Source organism: Phalaenopsis equestris, unplaced genomic scaffold (genome assembly GCF_001263595.1).
Source record: "Phalaenopsis equestris unplaced genomic scaffold, ASM126359v1 Scaffold000002, whole genome shotgun sequence".
In the NCBI taxonomy this organism is placed as follows: domain Eukaryota; kingdom Viridiplantae; phylum Streptophyta; class Magnoliopsida; order Asparagales; family Orchidaceae; genus Phalaenopsis; species Phalaenopsis equestris.
The window spans coordinates 29,816,614-29,828,987 of record NW_018164444.1 but is presented as its reverse complement, the minus strand read 5'-3'; the positions used below and the strand labels follow the sequence as shown (position 1 = coordinate 29,828,987).

General features: G+C 36.1%; 1 protein-coding gene across 1 annotated transcript in view; it reads right to left on the bottom strand.

Annotated features, from left to right (window-relative positions):
• LOC110039435 (transformation/transcription domain-associated protein-like) overlaps positions 1-12,374 on the bottom strand; it is a 167,596-nt gene that overhangs the window by 19,472 nt on the left and 135,750 nt on the right.

Here is a 12,374-nt window from a genome sequence, read left to right as displayed (position 1 = left end):
AGCATAAGATTACAATACGTGGTTCCAATTAATCATGTTTGTTATGAATTGCAAAAGGAAGGTAGGATGCTTGAAAGCAGCTAGAACATAAAGCCAAAGATAGAAAGATGATATTCTACAAGACCACCGAAGATATTTGGGAATTAGTTCAAGTGAAATTTTCAGATCCAGAAAACACAGCTCAATGTTTCAAGATTAGATCGAAAATTGAAACCAATTGACTAGGTAACAACGCTATCACTATATATGATAATTCCATTATGAAGTTATGAAAGGATCAGCCTGCTCCATGAGATAGAATGTAGCTGTTAGGTTGACTCTAAAACATATAACAAAATGCCTAAAAATGGATGCATTTTTTAATATTCATTTAAAAAACCCAAATTATGGACTAAATGAAGTTCAAAGGAGATTACCAAATGAATTATTTGTGTCAAGTAAGAAGGAAATAATTAAAAAAAAAAAGAATCCAGTAATCTCTATACTTGAGCCCATCTGAATCTCAAAATCCAATCTTACTGCTATCAAAGGATTGATGAAGGTCATGCCACTCAATTTAAAGAGAAGGCTTGGTTTGGTCATTATTGTGAGCCCTATAATGCACGTACCAAAGCTAAGAAAATCATGCCAAAATATGAAGCACAGACACAGTGGACATAGACACGACATGATATGATACGGGGACCCGACATAATTACAAAAAAATAGAACACGGTAAGTCAGACATGCTTAAATATTAATAATTAATTCTCTAGAATAATTAATAGGACACGATAATTTCTATGTATAGTTCCAGCTTTGATTGTGTCAAAAAAAGACCGCCTACCCAAGGAGATTAACTCAGAACATCAATTTTACCACAAACCGGGAACTTAACGTGATTTGATGTCCGTGGTTTTGTGACATGAGGCTCCTGCAATCATGGGACGCAAATTTTCACCCAAGACACCACACATGCCGTATTTCAGCCAAATTCTTTTCCTTTTTTTTTTCTTTTTTTCCTATTTCTTTATTTCTAATTTTGATAATTTTTTTGTGAGCAGACTATTTAGCAGGGTATTTTGTTGTTGAGTTAGAGTTGTTATCTTTCTGTTTTGAAATTTGTATTATCTAATTTTACCCTAATGATTGTTATATCACCTTCCTGTTGTAAGTGATGTGCATGTATCTTGCTCAGGAACTGAAGTTTGAATCTCCTTCCTGCCTGTACATAGTCATTTTGGGGTTCTCTTTGTTGTTTTAAGTCGGGACAGTCGTTGAACGATGTCTATCCTCATCCAAACAACATTGAGCTCGCATATTACCATTCCCTCGCTACTCCACAACCGTAACCTCACTAGATCTGCTTCCTAAACACCTTCTAGAAGCCCTAGAACTGTATCAATAAGGAGGAATATTAGCTACCCAAAAATGAGGATAAGGACTTTGTGGTTCGACTAATTATCCAAATTTAATCAAAGAGGGATCATTAGTGGCTTAGGCAAAACATTTTTTGTAATCATTGCATACTAAAAGCGAAGACATGCGGCTTCATTATAGACGAAAGAAGTTGTTAGAATGTGATATCCATACATATGCTGGATAAATTTAGCCTCACTACCTAAAAACATTCTCAATCACATTGTCTGACATGTTTGAATGGGAACGAGATCAGTTTGCTAAGAGGTATTTGATAGACTTCTTCGTTGAAAAAAAGTTAGAGGATCAGGGGTGATTTGACATCATGTCGATAAATACATATCACATTCTATTGGGCCGATAGTAACAATATAATAGGGGTACAATTCATGATGACCATAAAGGTATCTAGTTATTTATCAAGGATGAGAAGTGTATTATACTTTCGCCCTTGAAAAAATCAACAATGATGAACACTCGGACAGAGAAGGGAGCTACAATGTTTCATGCTACATTTCTACAAACTATGAGAGATGTGTCAGTGGAATTGATTTTGGTGACATTAGAGACCAATGAGAAGAAAGAGTTGATACCTAAGACAACACACAGCCCAAATGGAAAGATACATCACATAAGTTTACAACCATGCTTTATATGAGTTTACAGTCATGCTTTTTGGCATGTTTAATGCACCGAGCACTCTTATAAAAAAATCAAACCTACTTTTTCAAGCATTTATTGGACAATTTGTTGTTTTGTATAGTGACTATATTCTAGTATACAAACATGCAGAGTAGAGGCATTAACAACACATACAATAAATTTTTAGAGTTCTTATGATAGAGCAGCTACATTGTCAACAGAAAGTATCACTTTCTAACCTCAAAAACATGCTTTCTTGGGTAAATATTTCAACAGCTAACATCAAAACACCAATTAAGATACAAGCTATTGTAAATTGACCCAGCTCACAATAATTTGCTCAAGAACTCAATTTCGATAAACTAACTTTCTATAAGAGATTCATCAAGAAATCTAGTCATATAACAATACCATTAACATGGCTTCTCAAGGAATTCAAGTTTTCATGGTCAGGTGAAGCCAAGTTAGTTTTGATGATTTAAAAATACATGTTACTCAAACCCTTATTCCATCACTATAAGACTTTAATCAAAAGTTTGAGGTGGATTGTGATGCCTTCAAAGTGAAGATTGAAATTGTGTCGAGCCAAGGTGGATATCATATTGCCTTTTTTTTCATGAAAAGCTAAGTTATTACAAGCAAAATTATTTCATCTACGATAAAAAAAATATGGCATTATGATAGCCCTGAGCCATTGGAGTCATTATTTACTAGTCAACAATTTCACCCTCTAAATTGACCACGGGGATCCGAGTTTTGAACACCTAGAGCAAATTAAGAGGGAGTCATGCCTTCTAGGTGGAGTACTAGTTCTCATTTTATTTTGTGCTCAAGCATAAAAATTTTAAGAAAAGGGTAGCATATGCGTTGAGCTGTCATCAGTGACTAATCATTACAAAGCAATCAAAAGTAGTAGGCTTTGAAGTGTTGATAAATTCGCATGTCATTCATAATAATTTTTAGAAGAATTGGGCTCGTTTCTAGGACAAATCGTATGATCAAAATAATTGATTCTATGTTTATATGCTCCTTCAAAATAGGTTTGATGCGTGCTAGAAGATTTGCGGCGGTAGAGTAATGAATTATTGTCTTAGCGTTGCACAAAGATTCAGCACACACTCAGATAAAAGAAAACAACCAGTAGAGATACCATAAACTTTAACGTGAAAAACCAATAAAGAGAAAAAACCACGGGGTCTGACCCAATTGTAAAAATTTACTATAAGCTGAACATTATAGAGACCACTTGTCTCACAGTAACGAAAGGATAACAAAGTCCTCTGAATTACACCGTCAATGTGTGAAAGAACCTGTTGCAAGAAACGGGTGACGGGTGACGATCGACAGTGATCGACGGTGAACGGTAGACGGTGGCTGATTGCGGGTCAGCTATGGTCAACGACGACAAAAGTGACGTTGGACTCCAGCTCCTCAAAATTTCAAGTTTTTCCTCAATGCTCAAGCTCTCATTCCCTCTCATGAGAGGGTTGGGATTTTATTTAGAGTTTCGGGTGCAATTACTGCAGATATGAACCACTTTAATCGGACGAATCAGAGAGTTTCCCTTGATTAGATGATGTTTAATGGACATTTCAGTGTCTTAACGATGTCAGAATTGAGCGATTTTGGGCTCGTTAGATTCATCTCGCCGAGACGCTCGAATTAACTATAAACTTGCTAGATTCAGCATCGATTTGACTTCCTAAATGTGTCCTAAAAATTTCCAAACATGGTTTAATGGCTTCATCATGGCTCGATTTGATTTAGGTTAAATCAATCTCGGTACCATTGGGTCCGTCTCATTGACCATGTCATTTTGATTATAAGTTTGTTGAAATCGGAATACTGGATGATTTTTAATGAAAGTTTGAATATTTCTTGCCCAAAAAATTGCTTTGAGATCTGTGTCATGCCTCAAGATCCATGTCAGATGATGAAGATTGTTGATGGTGTATCAAGCTTCTGTTTTTAGGAGTTCACTTAGAGAGTCTATTTTACAAGTGTCAATGAACAAATGGTCGGATATTTTGGCAGAGATGAAACTTCTTACTTGGTGAAAACAATTTATATTTGCCAAGATTGGTACAGGATGTGGAGAGGAATATCAAGCAATGTAGGATATTATCAAAGTAAAACTTCATGGCAAAATACAGATCTTTATATGTTGCCACATATATAAAGCTATCTTGGGTTGATGAGAGCAATGGTGCACGAACAATTCTAATTAAGGAGTCGTGGTGTGTCAGACACGTATCGGACAAGGACATAGCTTCGACACGGCTAGGAAACGTATCTAACATGGCACATAAGTATCTGAATTAAATAATATTAAATAAAAGGGGGCACGCGTGTCCTAAATTATAACATTTGTGCCCTGAAAAATATTTAAGATTAAAATTTAAGAAAATGTTAAATTTAGATATGATTTGCATACATACCACTCAATTCTTTTGTTTTTATGCATCAAACATCAAAATTTTAATTTCTTTCATATAATATGTATAAGAATTAAAAAGAAGTATTTCATTTGATTTGATCTATATATTTAAATGTGATATGAAATAATTGAGCGGCATATATGTAAAACTCAAATTTTAGGTGTAAAATATGTAAGTACATAAGAATTCAGTGGAGTGTAGGTAAACACTCCAATATTTTAAGGAATTAATGGAGTTAAATTTGGATGTAATAGAAGATAATACATGGTCCTATGCTTGCATTTTGTATGTCATAAACTAAAGATATCTAGAGACATCTTATCTTTTCAAAAATGTTATTAACTCCTTAAAAGTAAACACAATATATATATATATATATATATATATATATATATATATATTGAAAGCCCAAAAAAGGCTAATATATTAAATAGAAAGAAAGATACAGATAAAATGTGTGGGAGGGCCCAAGCATGACACCCTGCCCACACAAAAACCACAAATTGTTCCAAAACTAGAAAAAACAGAAAAATACATTAGATAAATAAAAAGTCTAACAGTGTCGAAATACATAGTATCAGGTGGCTAGAGAGCAATCCAATTTGGTTTTGCCTCTGCCTCTAGTTCTATACACACACACACACACACACACACACACACACACAATATGTGGGAGGGCACAACCCACACAAAAACCACAAATGATTCCAAAACAAGAAAAAAATAGAAAAATACATTAGATATTAAAATAAAAAGTCTAACAGTGCCGAAATACATAGTATCAGGTGGCTAGAGAGCAACCCAATTTGGTCTTGTCTCTGCCTCTAGTTCTAGGATAGGCGCAAACTAATAAGCTGGTAAGAAGAGTGTCATTCAGTAGTAACCAATGTATCATCCAATATGTTCCCGAGCTGGAGTCGGCCTCCATTCTTCTTCTTCCTTTGGAATAGACCTGTCATTCCTCTTCCGAAGAATCAGTCTGATGGGGTGGTAGAACTCAAGAAGAAGGATTACCAACTGTATTACCCACAATAGGTTCTAGTATATGTGAAGTATGAGTTGTCTCTACATCGGATACTTCCTGAAGTAGAACTATGAGGTTGTCCTAATTATCAGTCTGAACACTATCATTTGTTGGTAATAGTCCATTAGTATTGTTTTTTATGGGATTTGAAGGTACCAGCATTACAACACTCGCAGTAACAGCAGTGTCATGGGGGTGTTCCTCAGGGGCAATAGACACCTCATGTCCGGTAACATCCTCCCCATGTAGAACTAAAATGTCCAGAGCAGTGGGGTTAGACCCATCCTTATTCACTTGAACCTTAGATTTCAAATTTGGATAAAACTTGTGGCATATATCAACATTTATCAAGGTGGCATATATCAAGGACATGATCAAACATCTTACAGTGGGTACAATATGAGGGTATGTGCTCCATGACGATTTGTTGCCAATAACCATTATGGGTTGTGCCCAGCCAGACTTCTGTAACATCAAGTAAAGTAATATTTCTTTCCACAAGTATTATGGTCACCGATGGTTTGGTAAGGTTGACAGTAGACAGATCTAGTTTCAAAAGATCTCTAAGGATGGTCCCAATAGAGTAGAGAACCTGATGATGAAAAAAAATGCAACTTGAGACCAGGTAAACTAAACCATATATGTACAGTGAGAGTTTCATGATTTGGGTCGAAATCAGAAGACCACTTGAGTAGCTTTATTATATATATATATATATAATAAATTTTATTATAACGGTGTCTCTAACACGTGTGTCCTATATCTTCAATGATAGACGTGCCCCATGTCCATATGTTTGTGTCCGTGCAACATAGGATGGGAGTATAAACATTATTGCGGGTCTTTTCACGAATCCAATGAAGCAAGGATTCAACTATAGTGATATTGGATCGTTTCTTCAAGATAGCATATTCTGAACTTTACCACAGGACAATGGATGTTATAAATTTATATTTCGGAAAGATACCCTATTTCCTACATGGGGTGCCTTAGATCATTATTTCAAACAAAAGAAGTGAAGTTTTTAGTAACTTTTGGAAGACCTTGTGAGATAAACTAGGTATAAACCTCCAATTTAGTTCAATGATACACCCCTAAATAGATGTACAGGATGTAAAGATGGTGAATATTAATACGGCAAATCTCCTCGGGTGTTTTGTAAAAAAAATCAGTCAACGAAATTTGGTGCTTCATTAGGTTAAATTTTCCCACAATCGGTCTGCTAGCCAGTCCACAGACCCTCTCACATCTTGTATTTAGTGCTTATATTTCTAACTACTAATCATAACACTGATGTCAGGGCTAGAGTCAGAGAGATTCAAATTTTATATGAACATGTGATAAAAAAATTGCCAAAAAGAACACTATATTAAAAACATGATAATAAGTTCAAGAAATTTAACGTCTAAAGAACTGTGACTTGGGGTGGATCAGACTAAAAAAAGAGAATTCTTGCAGATATTTTTGGAAAAAAAATTATAGCTAACGACACATTTAGAATTGCTAGGAAAAATAATGGCAATGTTATAAGATTAATCTCCATAAATATAACATTTTTACTACCTCCAACGTCACTGACATGCTCCATATTAAGAGGATTCTAAAGCTCCTAGTGAATGAAGTAAAGTTCATCCTACCAAGGGTGAATGACAAGAGAGCATCCTGTGCATGAGAGGGTCCCGTCTAGTCTGAGGGATGGGATTCCATGAGCCGATCATTGGAGAATTTCTCTCTTAGAACTCTTGATTACAGGAATTATCCCACCCACAAGGGCTGGATGGTTGATTGGGCCCCTATTTTTCATTGTTTTGAATTATACTTGGGGTTTAATTTACTTATTAGTATAAATATGTTGCTTTGAACCTGGTTATAAATTTTGCATTGGTTAACATTATTTGGAGACTATTTTCTCTATTTCCTCTTATTCAAAGTGTTGTAGTCTATTCTTCTTCATGCGGTGAGTTTGTATCTTGAAAAAGTGGGTGATGGAAATTTCAAATGTTTGTATATCGCTGCCCTAGCAGACGGCCGCGCCTTTCCTTGATGTTTTCATTCAAAATACAAGTTTTCATCAAGAACTTGGGCTCTCTCTAGACTTTAGTTTTTCCCTCATGAGAGGAGTGGGACACTATTTATAATGTTTTTGGTGCAATTAATGTAGAATTATGAATCATTTTGATCAGACGGTCCGGAGAATTTCCCTCGATCAGACAGTGTTTAATGGACATTTGGATGTCTTAAGAATGTCGAAATTTAGTGATCTTGGGCTCGTTGGACTCGTCTTATCGAGATGCTCGATTCGACTATAAACTTGTCAGATTCGACATTCGTTTGACCATATAAATTTGTTCGAAAATCTTTCAAGAATAATTTAATGACTTGATCTGAGCTTGATTTGACTCAGATTGGACTAACTTTAATATCATTAGGTCTGTTGGGTTTTGTGGAGCCAGGTCCACTTCGCTCCTACTGGAAGTTTCTCATTATGACAAGTTATTTGAATTGGATATTCAAATAATTACTTCGTTTATAACTTCTCTTGTGCCTTCCTATAGAGGACCCTCTTTCCTCATGTTTCCCGGAAAAAAAAATTGAACCTTGATTTTGGGATTTCCATTGTTGCTTCCCTGCTCTCCCGCCTATTGGCGCTTCCTCCAAAGTGCGCAAGTTGGCTTCTTTCCTTATATGGGTCGAATCTTGGATGATGTTAAAAAGGCTTAGCTGGAATTGAAAATAGAATTCTACTGTGCTCTCCCTTTGGTATTCCGAAATTGTTTACAGAAAGAAGCAACAAGGTTTCTTTTGTTTTTCTTCTTCAATGTTGTTGCTCACGGGTATTGAGAGAGGAAAGAGAAGAAGAAGAAAGTTTTTTTCTCGTAAACCGACATGATCAACGATGTAATCTTCAAAGAAATAAAATCTTATACAACTTCATGAACGTAGGCAATTTGCTGAACCACGTAAATCTGCGTGTCAGCATGTCTGTGATTTTCTATGAATTTTTTTCTGATTCCATTTTTCGTTTTATTGTCGTCGTTTTTTAACAACAATTAGTATCAAAACCAAGGTTTAGATCTGAGGGAAAGCGATGGCCGGAGACGAATTTTGATTACTGGAGGATGAAGAATAGAGGATTACGTATCTGAGAAGAAATTTTATCTGCCGATGCTAGGAAAGAAACCAGAAAAGATGGATGAGGCTGAATGAATTGGATCGACAAATTCAATGGTTATTCAATTAACTCTGTTGAGATCCGTTGCACACGTCATCAAGGAAAAAACGACTACATATCTCATGACAACTTTATCAAGTATGTATGAAAAACTATCAGTGAATAACAATATGCATCTAATAAAAAAGTTATTCAATTTGAAGATGTTAGATGATACAGTTATTGCCCATCTTAATGATTTTAATACTATCACAAATTAATTATTGTCTGTGGAAATTGAATTTGATGATAAGATACGTGCACTGATATTGTTGGTTTCATTTGCAAATAACTAAGAAGCCATGAAGATAACCGTTAACAATTCTGCAGAGAAATCTAAGATGAAATATGATAAAATTCGTAATTTGATTTTGGTTGAGAAGATGTGCACAAAAGATTCTAGCGAGACATTGGGCGCAAGTTCGGCACTGATTGTTGATTCCAGATGGAAATCACAGAACAAAAACTCAAACAGATGAAGATCAAAATCAAAGCACATAGCAAAAGCAAATCAAGGCTTGGTCAACAAGCAACCTTCCGGAATTGTTGAAAAGCTGAACACAAAGAAGTGCAAAATACCCAAGAAGACAGAAAACGTCAGTGCTAATCTTATAATTGAAGAAGTCCAGAATGCACTATTGCTGGGAGTTCAAAGTTCTGTTGATGATTAGATACTGGATTCAGGGGCTTCCTTCCATACAACTTCTCATAGGGAGTTGTATAGAATTATGTTGCAGGTGGCTTTAGAAAGGTATTTCTAAAGAACTGGAAAAAACCCAAGAAGACAGAAAATGTCAATGCTAATCTTATAACTGAAGAAGTGCAGAATGCACTATTGCTGGCAGTTCAAAGTTTTGTTGATGACTAGAAACTGGATTCAGGGGCTTCCTTCCAAACAACGTCTCATAGGGAGTTGTATAGAATTATGTTGCAGGTGGCTTTAGAAAGGTATTTCTAAAGAACTGGAAAAAACCCAAGAAGACAGAAAATGTCAATGCTAATCTTATAACTGAAGAAGTGCAGAATGCACTATTGCTGGCAGTTCAAAGTTTTGTTGATGACTAGAAACTGGATTCAGGGGCTTCCTTCCAAACAACGTCTCATAGGGAGTTGTATAGAATTATGTTGCAGGTGACTTTGGGAAGGTATATCTGGCTGATGGAGAATCCTTGAACGTGGTAGGGATGAGAGATGTTGACATTGCGCTCCCTAACAAGAGCAAGCGGACTTTGTAAAAGGTAAAACACATTCTTGAGTTGAAGAAAAACCTTATTTTTGTTGGGCAGCTCGATGGGGGTGGTCATTCAGTAGTGTTCTTAGATAGCTTTTAGAAGGTTACAAAAGGTGCATTGGTTGCTCGGGTTAAGAAAACTAATACACTATATATAACTATTGATTTAATTAACAGTTTTGAGACTACCACTGCAGAGAACACAACAGATTTGTGACATTGCAGGCTTGACCACATAAGTTGAAAGAACTTCAGTTCAGAGGCAAGCTACCAGAACTGAACGCAGGTGATCTCAGCATGTGTGAGAGTTGCATTATGGAGAAGGAAAAGAAAGTTTCTTGAAAAGTAGCAAAGCGCCAAAGACAGAAGAACTGAAACTTGTACACACAGATGTGTGAGGGTCTTCCCCAGTAGCATCTCTTGGAGACTCTCGTTATTATGTCACGTTCATTGAAGACCACAGCAGCAAGGTGTAGTTCACTTCTTCAAGCATAAATCTGATGTATTTAATGTGTTCAGAACTTAGAATGTCATGGTTGAGACAGAGACAAACTTAAAACTAAAATGTTTGAGGTCTGACAATGACGGTGAGTACATTGATGGTAAATTCAAAGAGTACTGTGCAACCAAGGGTATCAAAATGAATATCATTCCGGAGACACCACAACAAAATAAAATTGTAGAGCGTATAAACAGAACCAATAATCAGTGGGCTAGAAGCATGAGATTGCACGCTGGACTACCACCAACTTTCTGCTCAGAAGCATTCAGCACTAAAGTTTACTTGATCAACAGGGAGTCGTCTATTCCATTAAACTGTAAATTGCCTGAGCAATTCTGGAGTTGGAAAGAAGTCAAATTTTCTCACCTTATAACTTTTGATTGTCTTTCTTATGTTCTTATTAATCCTGATGCTCGTAGCAAACTCGATGCTAAGTCAAAAAAATATTATTTCATTGACTATGAAGACAAGGCATTTGGTTATCGGTTCTGGAATGATCGGGATCAAAAGATCATAAGAAGTAGGAATGTGATTTTCAATGAGAATATCATGTACAAGGATAAGTCCAGTACAGTTTCTGAAGTGGCTCCTCAGGAATCTGAGATGATAAAATTTGATGATCTACTAGAGGTAACAATGCAGGGCAGTGATATAAGTGAGTCTGATGCACCTATTTTTATTGTTCCGCAGTCCGTTTTAAAGTCCACCCCTACAGCTACAGTTCGCAGGTCAATCAGGAATAAACGTTCTTATCAGCGTTACTCACCAACCTTGAATTACATTCTGCTAATAGATGATGGAGAACCACAGAGTTATGAAGAAACCTTACAAGAAGAAAATTTGAGTAAGTGGGATCTAGCCATGAAAGAGGAGATGGATTCGCTGTTAGAGAATCAGACTTGGGAGTTAATAGAACTTCCACCAGAGAAGAAGGCATTACACAAGTGGATGTATCGGGTGAAGACTGAGCATAATGACAGTAAGAGATACAATGCGAGACTTGTTGTAAAAGACTTTCAGTAGATGTAGGATATTAATTATTCTGAGATTTTTTCTCCTGTGATGAAGCTTACAACCATCAGAGTGATACTGCGTGGCTACTAAAAATCTATTCTTTGAGAAGTTAGATGTGAAGACAGTATTTCTTTAAAAAGATCTTGAAGAAGACATATACATGCATCAACCTAAGGAGTTTGTGGTATAGAGAAATGAAGATTCAATTTGTAGACTGAAGAAAAGTTTCTATGGCCTGAAACAAGCTCCTAGACAGTGGTACAATAAATTTAAAAATTTCATGCAAAATGCAGAGTACACCAGATGTCAAACGGATCACTATTGCAATGTCAGATATTTTGACAATTCTTATATTATTCTACTGTTATATGTGGATGACATGATTATTGCAGTGGTCAGTATTGATGAGATCAATAATCTGAAGAAGCAGATGTCATAACACTTTGCAATGAAATATTTGGGAGTTGCAAAGCAAATCCTTGGCATGAGAATTGTCAGAGATAGAATCAGAGTCACATTGAGACATTTACGGGTTGAATATGTGAAAAGGTGTTTAACAGGTTCCTAAGGATAATGTCAAACTAGTTGACACACCTTTGGGCGGTCACTTCAGACTCAGCAAAAATCAGTCACTCAAGTCAGAGGTGGAACAAGACAAGACTACATGAAGAATAAGGTTCCTTACGCTTCAGCTATTGGTTCACTTATGTATGTTATGGTTTGCACAAGACCGGATATTGCTCGTGCAGAGGGAGTTGTGAGCAAATATATGAGTAATCCAGGGAAGGAACACTGGGAAACTGTGAAGTGAACCTTGAGATACCTAAGAGGCTCCTCATAAATTTTTTTGTTTCTCAGGAAAGGGCTTGGAGGTACAAGGTTATGTTGATTTTGATTTAGCTGGAAAAATTGAC